Source organism: Scyliorhinus torazame, chromosome 4 (assembly GCF_047496885.1).
Source record: "Scyliorhinus torazame isolate Kashiwa2021f chromosome 4, sScyTor2.1, whole genome shotgun sequence".
Taxonomy (NCBI): domain Eukaryota; kingdom Metazoa; phylum Chordata; class Chondrichthyes; order Carcharhiniformes; family Scyliorhinidae; genus Scyliorhinus; species Scyliorhinus torazame.
This window is the reverse complement of record NC_092710.1, coordinates 194,728,483-194,741,198: the sequence shown is the minus strand read 5'-3', so window position 1 is coordinate 194,741,198 and position 12,716 is coordinate 194,728,483.

Below are 12,716 nucleotides of genomic sequence, written 5' to 3'. Positions count from 1 at the left end.
TGATGGTCACAGTCCCTGGCAAGCGCGGTGAGTTTCTCAACAAACTCATCGAGCGATTCCCCCGAGCGCTGCCGGCAGGTAGAGAGCAGATGCCGGGCGTGCACCTCATTGACGGGTTTGACAAACCGCTTGCGGAGCAACTCAATCGCCGCATCATAAGTCGTCGCCTTTTCGAGCGTGGCGGAGATTCTGTGACTCACCCGGGCGTGGAGTAGACGCAGCTTGCGTGGCCCCAGGATGGGAGTCTCTGCGGAGTCCAGGTAGGCCTCGAAGCACCGCAACCAGTATTTAAAAATTTCCTTCGCCTCCGGCGTTCGTGCTTCCAGATTGAGCTTCTCTGGTTTTAGGTCTGCGTCCACCCTGAATCTAGTTTAGTCTAATAAATTGAGGTACCCTCAATAATGACGCTTAGAGATTATACTGTAATGAAGGCTTTATTAGACTATTAACAATGCTAGAGCTAGAGACGAGAGCTGACTGTTACAGACCATGAGGCAGCCCTTATGTATGGCTTCCAGATGGGTGGAGACAGAGGCGGAGTCCCCAGGGTTATAAGCCCGGTCTTAAAGGGGACATCACCTTACATGATGATAAGGCAGTAACTGTTCATCACACCTGTGCACTGGGCCAGCCAGGATGCCCGGGCAGCAGGCTTCGCTGCGGCTGCCAGGTTGCCAATGGTCCAGGGGTCGATCGATGGGATGCACGTTGCCGTGCAGCCACCTGCAGACAACATGTTCACGAATAGGAAGGGGACCTATTCCATGAACATTCAAGTGGTCTGCGACCACCGCATGATGATCCTGCACATCTGCGCACGGTACCCGCGCAGTGTACATGACTCACTCATATTGGCGCAATCTTTCATCCGCACCATGGTCGGGGAATGCCAGGCTGAGGGGCTGGTTGCTGGGCGACAGGGGTTACCCGTTGCGGTTGTGGCTGATGACGCCTATACGGAGGCCATAGACTGGCGCGGAGAACCGCTACAACGATGCCCATGCAGCGACCAGGGGTGTGATAGAAAGGTGCTTTGGGCTGGTAAAGATGCGCTTCAAGGCCTTGACTGCTCTGGAGGGGCCTCCAGTACCCATCAGATAGGGTCGGCCGCATCGTTGTGGTCTGCTGCATCCTGCACAACATAGCCCCGCAGAGGGGCGATGTGCTGCAGGCAGAGGAGGGGGAAGGGGAGGAGCAGCAAGACGAGGCGCAGACCTCCCCAGATGAGGAGGATGGGGGCAATGGTCAGGACAGACGGGCTGGACATGGACGGGAGGCTGCCCACCGTTACCGGCAGGGCCAGCGGGCACAGGACAGGCTGAAATCCGCCCGGTTCATGGACTAGGGGGCCGTGGGAATCGGCAAGTATGGGCACAGACTACACACTACGGCACCAGCCTACCACCCTCACCCCACCCACCAGCGTACCCCCCTCACCCCACCCGCATGTACACCACACCTCCATTGCACATCCACCTGTGGCACAACAGGCCGGGCTCACACGAGCGCTGGTGGAAGCGTGTCTATTGCAGGCCATGGAGGATGATGACAACCCGCTCTGCAATGAGCTCCGGGCTCTCCATCGTTAGACAACATCTGATCCATGGCCACAGTAACACCCTCCACCGAGACTGTCCCTGCATGCGGCCGTGACACTGCAGCGCACGGTCCCGTCGTCTACCCGGGGGATGGCGAGGGCGACCCGGGGGGAGGGGGGGCACACTCACCTGAGGCCGACGTTCTATCACCCCTCACACACACACTGGCGCTCACTCACACCCCACCCCCGCACGCATCGGACAGAGAAACAAAGTGCATCTTCTGTAGGTGTGAAAGTTATTTTAATAACAAACAGTTCATACACATGCCCTAGCCCCTATAACTAATCTGTGCCCTGCACCCGTGCCAACTTACTCAGTGTCTAATTTTTTGGCCTTACGGGCCCTTTGACTACTTCTAGGTGGTTCCTCAGACGGTAAAGCAGAACTGACGGTGTCTGTGTCTGGGCGACGCCGGCCAGCACCTGGGCATTGGCGCCGATGCCCTCAGCGATGGCCTGCTGAGACTGGGCCACTGCCTGCAGAGATTGGGCCATTGCCTGCTGGGACTGGGCCATTGCCTGCTGAGACGGGGCCACGGCGTTGAGCGCCTCTGCGATCTGCTGCTGGCTCTGGCTCATGGCTTCCTGGGAGAGGGCAGCCATGTCCTGGGCCACAGACTCCGCCTGCACGGAAAGCCCCAGGCCTTGCATATTGCTCCCCATGTCTGACAGCGTTGCATCCATTGCCTCCACCGCGGACGCCACCCATGCGGTTTCGGCCTGGGTGGCACGCATGACCGGCACCTCTCCTGCTCCTGGATGCGGGTGGACTCCTCCACCTGCATCTGCAGCTACCGCAAGCCGCCCGTCACCCCCTTCGATCGTCCCTTGGTCCGTGACTGCATTGGGTCTATGGGTGGGTGAGGTAACTCCAGGAACCCGGAATACATCTGGGCGGCAGATGATTGCTCGCACCGGGCTGCCCTCCGACCGCCCGGCCCCTGCTCCTGCCTCCACCTGCTGTACCGGGACGGCTGTGTTGTGCGCACCAGTTAGTATACCAGAAGCCTCATCGCTAAAGTGCCGAACCGAGGTGAGTGTCTCTGCGATGGTGGAGGGTGTAGGAGATAGCAGTGCCGTAGTGTCGTGCTCCCCATCCAACCCACAGTCCAGGGTCCCCTGGAGTGGTGATTCCTGTCCATCCGTCCCCTATGCGTAGGTGTTGTGTGCGTCAGTGTCGTTTGCGTTAGTGTCCAGTGTGTCAGTGTCCAGTGCGTCGGTGTCCTGTGCGTCATTGTCCTGTGAGTCAGTGTCCTGTGCGTCGGTGTCCTGTGCGTCAGTGTCCCGTGCGTCATTGTCCTGTGCGTCAGTGTCCCGTGCGTCAGTGTTCTGTGCGTCAGTGTCCCGTGCCTCAGTGTCCTGTGCGTCAGTGTCCCGTGCGTCAGTGTCCCGTGCGTCGGTGTCCTGGGCGTCGGTGTCCTGTGCGTCAGTGTTCTGTGCGTCAGTGTCCCGTGCGTCAGTGTCCCGTGCGTCGGTGTCCTGTGCGTCGGTGTTCTGTGCGTCGGTGTCCTGGGTGGGTGTCCTGGGTAGGTGTGTCCTGGGTGGGTGTGTCCTGGGTGGGTGTGTCCTGGGTAGGTGTGTCCTGGGTAGGGGTGTCCTGGGTGGGTGTGTCCTGGGTAGGTGTGTCCTGGGTAGGTGTGTCCTGGGTAGGTGTGTCCTGGGTAGGGGTGTCCTGGGTCGGTGTGTCCTGGGTAGGTGTGTCCTGGGTAGGGGTGTCCTGGGTAGGTGTGTCCTGGGTAGTGGTGTCCTGGGTAGGTGTGTCCTGAGTGGGGGTGTCCTGGGTAGGTGTATCCTGAGTGGGGGTGTCCTGGGTGGGTGTGTCCTGGGTAGGTGTGTCCTGGGTGGGGGTGTCCTGGGTAGGTGTATCCTGAGTGGGGGTGTCCTGGGTGGGGGTGTCCTGGGTAGGTGTGTCCTGAGTGGGGGTGTCCTGGGTGGGGGTGTCCTGGGTGGGTGTGTCCTGGGTAGGTGTGTCCTGGGTCGGCTGCGATGGGGGCCTGTTCCTGTGGCTGCCCCCCTCGTCGCTGGGTCTGGCCCGCCGGCGTATCCGCACTCGCACGACATGGGGGCATCGTCTCCCTGGTGCTCTGCGTCTGTCCCTGGCTCGTGGCCGCCCTGGATCGTCCTGGGGGCGGACGGCATCCGCGGGGACGGGTGGGTCGACGTTTGGTCCTGCAATACACAATACAGCATGGTTAGACACACAGACGGGGATAGGGGGCAGGGGTGATATGGGGGATATGGGTGAAGGGGGATATGGGGGAAGGGGATATGGGGATATGGGGAAGGGGGATATGGGGGATAAGGGGGATATGGGGGAAGGGGGATATGGGGATATGGGGGAAGGGGATATGGGGGATGGGGATAAGGGGGATATGGAGTATATAGATGGTGCAGAGACACACACTGACTGACACACTGCAAAACCAATCAACACACACAACACAGCAGCCAATCACCAGTTAGGGCACGGTCACTATAAGGACAGAGGGCGCTAGTTTTCCCGCTCAGTCGGGATGCAGCCTCTGAGACAGACAGAGCCCGCAGTCAGTAGCACAAACATCCACCATGTGCTGGCAGTATGGGCTGGTCAGGTTAGGCAGAGGTCTTCAGTCAATCTAACATAATGTCGACCCACAAGTATGTTTAACAGCTCTTAGTTAAATAAAATAGAGTTGAACTATTACAAGTGTTGGTAGCCTGTCCATGTTACTGCTAAGGTAAACGCAGTCTCCACAGATCCAGAGTACCCAACACATCATGGTACCAGTATGTGATGTTAGAGTTTATTAGACCTACCTTCAAGTGATCTGCCTTCGACCAGCAATCAGCCATCCGGTAGTATGGACAGCGTCCGCCCTCCCCCGCCACTCCGCATCACTGGCAACCTCGGTGCGAACTGGAAAATCTTTAAACATCGATTCCAGCTATACCTCAAAGCTACAGACCTGGAAGCTGCCTCAGATGCCAGGAAGATTGCTCTCTTCCTCTCTATGGCCAGGGACCACGCCATCCATATCTTCAACTCTCTCCCTTTCGCTGAAGGTGAAGACAAGTCCAAGTTCAAGACAGTCCTGCTCAAATTCGACAGTCACTGTGACATCGAGGTAAATGAAAGTTTTGAGCGCCATGTCTTTCAACAGCGTCTGCTGGGTAAGGATGAACCTTTTCAATCTTTCCTCACCCACCTTCGCATCCTCGCGCAGTCCTGCATTTACGGCTCCACCTCCGACTCGATGATCCGTGACCAGATCATTTTTGGTGTGCAATCGGACCCCCTACGCCAGCAGCTCCTCAAGGTTAAACAGCTCACCCTTGCGATAGCCATTGAGACCTGCGTTCTGCATGAACACGCCACTAACCGATACTCGCACATTCAAGCAGCTGAAACAGCGCGGCAAGGTCCCCACGAGGCAGAGCGGGTGCAAGCCATTAAACAACTCCAGGGCCTAAGCCTGGATGAGGGCGGCCATTTTGCGCGCTATTCACGGGCTCCCGCGGATGCGCGCACTGACCGAGGGGACGGCGAGGCCGAAGACCGCACTGTGCAGGCGCGCACTACGTACGACCGCACCGTGCATGCATGGTGGCGTACCGAATGTTCTGACGTCACGACGTGCGGCAACTGTGGCTCCGCCCACTTAAAGAGGCAATGTCCTGCAAAATCCCGACGCTGTCTCCAATGTGGCAAGCTTGGCCACTATGCAGCCCTATGCAGGTCTTTTCAACCTACTACCTCTCGTCGCTCCAATCAGCCACGCAGGGATGTCCGAACTATCCAGCCACCGGTCACCGATTCCAACTCCGACTTGATACCGGACCTTGACACCGAGGACCCTAAAGCACCATTTCGGGTTGTCATCATCACCAAACACAAGATGCTCCAGAAGACAAAAGCCAAGTCTCTCCCAATATTCCGCATTGATCCGGATGACGAGTGGTGTGCCACCCTCACGGTCAACCGATCCCACATCCGATTCCTCCTCGACACCGGCGCTTCAGCCAACCTCATTACGCGGTCTGACCTCGAAAGCCTCCATGTCAAGCCTACCATCCTGCCATCCGCCTGCCAGCTTCTGGACTATAATGGTAATGCCATTGCTGCCTGTGGCTCTTGCCAGCCTTAAGTGCCGCACCGGTCATTAAAGGCTAACCTGCCATTCGAAATAGTGGGGTCCACTAAAGACTCCCTGCTTGGTGCTCAGACGTGCAAACTTCTAAACCTTGTCCAAAGGGTTCACTCCCTGTCACCCGCTGGCGCTTCCGCATCGCAGGACGCTGGCTTTCGGACACAGCTGAACGCCATCATCACCCGATACCACGGTGTAATAGAGGGCATGGGCACACTCCCACACACTTCTCAAATCTTGTTAAAACCAAATGCCATGCCTGTGGTGCACGCACCTCGCAGGGTACCAGCACCCCTCAAGGACCGCCTTAAGCAGCAGCTGCAGGGCCTCCAGAACCAGGGCGTAATTTTGAAAGTTACAGAATCGACTGACTGGGTCAGCTCTATGGTGTGCGTCAAAAAAACATTCGGTGGGGTGAATTACGCATATGGATTGATCCCAAGGACCTCAACCGCAATATTATGAGAGAACACTATCCCATTGCAAAGCGTGAAGAACTCACCTGCGAGATGGCTCGCGCCACATTTTTCACCAAGCTAGATGCATCCAAGGGGTTCTGGCAGATTCAACTCGATGCATCCAGTCGGAAGCTCTGCACCTTTAACATCCCATTTGGCCGGTATTGCTATACCGGATGCCGTTTGGCATCATCTCTGCATCGGAAGTGTTCCACAGAATAATGGAGCAGATGATGGAAGGTATCGAAGGGGTTCGCGTATATGTGGACAACATCATCGTCTGGTCTACCACCCCGCAGGAGCACATTGATCGCCTCCAACGCGTCTTCCGACGAATCCATGAGCATGGCCTCCGCCTCAACAGGGCCAAATGCTCCTTTGGTCAAACAGAACTTAAATTCCTCGGAGACCACATTTCACAGTTTGGCGTGCAGCTGGATGCTGACAAGGTATCTGCCATTAAGGCCATGAAGACACGGGAGGACAAGAAGGCGGTCCTCTGCTTCCTGGGCATGGTCAATTTCCTGTGGAAATTCATCCCTAACCTCGCCTCCCACACCACGGCTCTCAGGAATCTGGTTAAGAAGACAACTGAGTTCCAATGGCTCCCCGCCCACGAACAAGAATGGCGGGAACTCAGGGCGAAGCTGACCAAGGCCCTGGTGTTGGCATTTTTTGATCCGGCCAAAGAAACAAAGATCTCCACGGATGCCAGTCAGTCCGGCATTGGAGCAGTGATCCTTCAACGTGACGACACCTCCTCATGGGCTCTTGTCGCATATGCGTCACGTACAATGACGCCCACCGAACAGCGCTATGCGCAAATTGAAAAAGAATGCCTGGGCCTTCTTACCGGAGTTGTCAAATTCCATGACTATGTCTATGGACTCCCAAAGTTAACAGTCGAGACAGACCACAGGCCACTGGTCAATATCATTCAAAAAGACCTTAACGACATGACGCCGCGCCTGCAGCACATTCTCCTTCAACTCAGGCGGTACGGCTTCGAACTCGTCCAAACCCCGGGTAAGGAGCTCATCCTCGCCGATGCACTCTCCCAATCTGTCACCACACCCTGCGACCCAGCGGGCTTCGTGTGCCAAATTGATGCTCAGGTGGCATTCGCCGCATCCAATCTGCCCGCCAAGGATGAACGACTCATCCATATTCGTCGTGAGACGGCCAACGATCCCCTGCCCCAACGTGTCATGCGCCAACTGACAGACGGGTAGCTCAAGGACCAATGCCCTCAATTCGATAACATTAAATATGACCTGGCGGTGGTAGATGGAATTCTACTGAAGCTGGACAGGATCGTCATTCCGCACAGCATACGGAACCTCGCCCTTGAGCAGCTCCATCAGGACCACCTGGGAGTGGGGAAATGCCGCCGCCGGGCCCGTGAGGCAGTGTACTGGCCTGGAATCAATGAGGACATTGCCAACGCCGTTCTTAACTGCCCAACATGCCAGCGTTTCCAGCCTGCTCAGACAAGGGAGACCTTGCAACACCATGAGTTGGTCACGTCCCCATGGACCAAAGTGGGCATCGACCTGTTCCATGCACTTGGCCGGGACTACGTCCTCATAGTGGACTATTTCTCAAACTACCTGGAGGTAGTTAGGCTCCACGACCTCACCTCAACTGCGGTCATCCGTGCGTGCAAGGAAAACTTCGCTCGCCATGGCATCCCGCTCACGGTCATGTCCGACAATGGCCCGTGTTTTGCCAGCCAGGAGTGGTCCAATTTTGCCAAACGATACAACTTCACACATGTCACGTCCAGTCCCCATTACCCCAATCCAATGACAAAGCTGAAAAGGGGGTGCACATTGTCAAACGACTCCTGTGCAAGGCGGCCGATGCAAGAAATGATTTTTACCTCGCCCTGCTTGCTTACAGATCAGCTCCATTGTCCACCGGCCTGTCACCGGCTCAATTGTTGATGAATCGCACGCTGCAGACGACGGTGCCGGCCATTCATGTCCCGGACTTGGAAACCCTTCCGGTCCTTCGTCGAATGCAGTTGTCTCGGGCCCAACACAAATCGGCGTACGATGCCCGCTCCACGGATCTCCCTGCTCTGGCTCCTGATGACGAGGTCCGTGTCCAACTTCCCGATGATGGTTGGTCCGCCACCGCTGTGGTGCTCAGACAAGTGCCCCCCAGGTCATTTTTGGTTCGTCTAAAAGATGGCTCTCTTCTTCGCCGAAATAGGCGGGCACTACGACTCCTTCCTCGCTCGCTACCAGATCATCATGTCCTGCCTCGCCGTCACGATGAACCCGTCACGGACTTTGCAGATCTCCCTTTCGCTCTGCCACCCTCTGAGTCTGACACAGTCCCACCCATTCCAGAACAGGCGGCCCCTGACCCACCCTTGAGGCAGTCAACCAGAATTCGTCGCCCACCTCAGAGAATGATTTTATGAACTTCCTGAATTCATGGACTCTTTGAACTCATGAACTGATTGTTTCGTTACCCTGTTTGATTAACTCACTGGTTTGTACATATTGGTGTTCTGGTTATATTTTGAAATAGTACAACTCTATTTTATTTAACTAAGAGCTGTTAAACATACTTGCACTGTGGGTCGACATTATGTTAGATTGACTGAAGACCTATGCCTAACCTAACCAGCCTATACTGCTAGCACATGGTGGATGTTTGTGCTACTGACTGCCGGCTCTGTCTCTCTCAGAGGCTGCATCCCGAATGAGCGGGAAAACTAGTGCCCTCTGTCTTTATAGTGACTGTGCCCTAACTGGTTACATACTGTCCATCTGCACTAGACACCTTCCAATGTAAATATCTTAGACTTTCAGTACATAGTCCTGAAAATATGCTCGCATTTGCCACACATAGTTAGGAACATTCGCATACTACATTATTTATTGCCACGAACACACATTTATTTTAGAAAAGGGGAGGATGTCATAATATACACATTAGTATATGATGGTGCAGAGACACACACTGACTGACACACTGCAAGACCAATCAACACACACAACACAGCAGCCAATCACCAGTTAGGGCACAGTCACTATAAAGACAGAGGACACTAGTTTTCCCACTCAGTCGGGATGCAGCCTCTGAGAGAGACAGCGCCCGCATCAGTAGCACAAACATCCACCATGTGCTAGCAGTATAGACTGGTCAGGTTAGGCAGAGGTCTTCGGTCAATCTAACATACTGTCGACCCACAGTGCAAGTATGTTTAACAGCTCTTATTTAAATAAAATAGAGTTGTACTATTTCAAGTGTTGGTAGCCTGTCTATGTTACTGCTAAGGTAAACGCAGTCTCCACTGATCCAGAGTACCCAACACATCAGGGGATATGGGGGATTATGGGGGAAGGGGGATATGGGGGAAGGGGGATAAGGGGGATATTGGGGAAGGGGGATATGGGGGAAGGGGGATAAGGAGGATATGAGGGAAGTTGGATATGGGGGAAGGGGATAAGGGGGATATGGGGGAAGGGGAATATGGGGGAAGGAGGAAAGGGGGGCAGGCAGTGGGGGGTCTCACTTGGTAGTGTGCCCCCGACGTCTGCATCCGCAACCTCCTGGTCCTCGGGTCCACTTGCAAGGTCCAGGGCCCTCTCCTCATTGATGGTGAGTGGTCGCAGTTCGGGTGGACCCCCTCCAGTCCTCTCACTCTCCCGGTTGTTGTGAGCGCGCTTCTCCTGTGGGGGCGGGTGGGTGGCAGGGATAAAGGGCAACAGTGTTCGGCAGACATATACATGCGGACCAGCGGTTGTGTGTATGTTGGCAGAGGTTCACAACCGATCTGCTACTGCAGCCTGCATGGGTGGGTGCAGCCATGTCAGTTGCACCTAGGGCTGTGCCGCCCATCGGAGGTGGGGGGGAGGGGGGTATTCACCCTGGCTGCCCTGACAAGGTTATTGATCTTCTTGTGACACTGGACGCCTGTCCTTGCTGTCACGGCCACGGCACTGACGGCCTCTGCCACCTCCCTCCACAGGCGCTGGCTGAGGTGTGGTGCGACCCTGCGGCCGTGTCCGGGGTACAGGGCCTCCCTCCTCTGCCCCACTGCGTCCAGGAGCGCCTCGATGACCCGCTTTAGGAACCTCGGCGCTGCATGGCGGGTGGCCATTTTGACGAGTCTCCGCGGGGGGGGGGCGTCTTTTGTGCTGCGACACGGGGGGTGGGGCCCGTCCTTTGTGCTGCGACGCCGCACGGCGTCACTGATGGCGCGCGCGTCTGTGACGGGTGACACGTCGCGAATGGCGTCACGCCACTGCCAGCCCATTCCCAGCCAGAGAATTCGCGACGTTCCGGGGGGTCCGACGCCGGAGTCATTCGCGCTGTTTTTGCCGCCAGGTTCGGGCCATCGCGCTGATTCACGGAGAATCTCATCCGAGATCTTCACACACTTTGCCATCTTCTAGAAGGGGTCGTGTTTTACGCTGTCATTCTGAGGGACAGGGCCTAAACATGCTAGCAAGCCTACCTGCACAGACATTGCGGCGTTTTTTTTAAAGGGTACCCCAAACTCATTGTGAAATTAGAGACGCCCGCCATGGATGTCAAAATCCTCCCATCCCCATTTTGATCGCATGTCGTACCTCTCACCCCCAGGATATCGGTCACTGGCATGGATCTGGTTTAGCACACTGGGCTAAATCACTGGCTTTTAAAGCAGACCAAGCAGGCCAGCAGCACGGTTCAATTCCCGTGCCAGCCTCCCCGAACAGGTGCTGGAATGTGGTGACTAGGGGCTTTTCACAGTAACTTCATTGAAGCCTACTTGTGACAATAAGTGATTTTCTTTTCATTTTTTCATCTCCCAACCCGAATATATCTTGCTGACATCAGGGCATTGGCTGGCTCGATATGTCCCAATTTTTCATGCCCTTCCCCCTTCAGGCCCCACCTCTGGCACTGACAGGTTGGCACTGCCAGAGTGTAGTGCCAGAGCCCAGACCACCCAGGGGCTACAGTGGCCTCCAAGCCTCCATTTTTGGAGACCAGTAGTAGTTCCCAGAAAATTTGACCTGAAACTGATTTTGAATGTTAAAATATATTTTAAAGGCTTGGTAAACAGATTCAGGCCCTCGCTGGGCATGAACTTGATTTACGTCTGCTGGGAGGGCCCGCGAGCACTTATCCTATTTCAGGCCTCTACCGGAATTTTCCAGCCGTTGCGGGATTTGCGCCGGGCGCAATTTGGCTGGAAAATCGCTTTGGGGTCAGTGAGGTACCTTCAATAATGATGCTTAGAGATTAAACTGTAAAGAAGGCTTTATTAGGCTAATAACTATGCTACAGATTTGGACGAGAGCTGACTGCTATACAGACCATGAGGCAGGCCTTTATGTATGGCTCCCAGATGGGCGGAGCCAGAGGCGGAGTCCCCAGGGTTCCAAGCCTGGTCTTAAAGGGGACATCACCTTACATGATGATAAGGCAGTAACCGTTCATCACAGTCAGCAGTAGCAAGGTGGAGCTGAATGCCTTCAGCGTACACGTGGAAGCTGACTGCCTTTAATTATGTTATTGAGAGCCGGTTTACAGATGAGGAAGAGGAAAGCATTAGGGCTCCTTAAGGGACTTCAGTGATGAATGCAGATTAAAGAGATTCAATCAGGTGATTTTGTATGAAAATGACATGGAGATGGTGGGGGGGGGGGGGGTGCAGTGGGGGTGGAAGGGGTGCAGCAACGACTTGGACTTCAACAGCAAAGAGAGAGCACTCACTGTTAACTTTGAAGAAAGCTGCCCACAATAATAATCTCTGTGGTGTGGCTTACCCCTTCCCTGATGACAGTTTAGATCTGGCACCAGGTCAAAGGGATGTCTCAACAGCAGTGAGGTCAGCAAGCAGGGAAGCAGCCAATCAAATTGAAGTATTCATAGATGCAATACAGAAAAGCGAAAAGCATTTAAAATCCTTCACTTTTAATTTAAAATTTCAGATAGTTAAATGACCATATGATTCGATTAGGACAGAAGCTAAAATAGATGAATTTAAAGAGAAAGAAAAATACTTAAGAAAAAGTAAGTAGAATTTTTGATCTATTTGGAGAAATCTGACATTCCACAAATATAAAATCAGCTTTTCCAAGGCCAAAGTGTGTTTCGAAGTAAGTATGACTGTTAAAAACGCAGTTACACCTCATTCAAGGAAGTGTAACCTCTTCCAGGGTTTTTACACTGAGACTAACAGTGGAAGAGTGGACGTCCTCAGCATTACATAGATTTCTCATTGATTGCAATTTTGGGGATCCTCAACACTGAATTAGTTGGAGATGCATAGAATCACCGACAGCAACTTCGGGATCTCCACGTTAATCTGTGCATCTGAGGTCTCCGCTGTCAGTTTCAATGAAGTAGTGACAGCAAATGCTGCCAGTTTCACTGTCAGGCTAGCTTCACTATCATTACCACAGCTGTATCCAGGGCATTATGTTTGCTGAAACATTAAAGGTTACAATTTTGCCTGGTGAAAGAGTACGTGTGTTGTTTCAGTTTGTGTGGCTATGATAACTGAGGGTTCATTGCTTT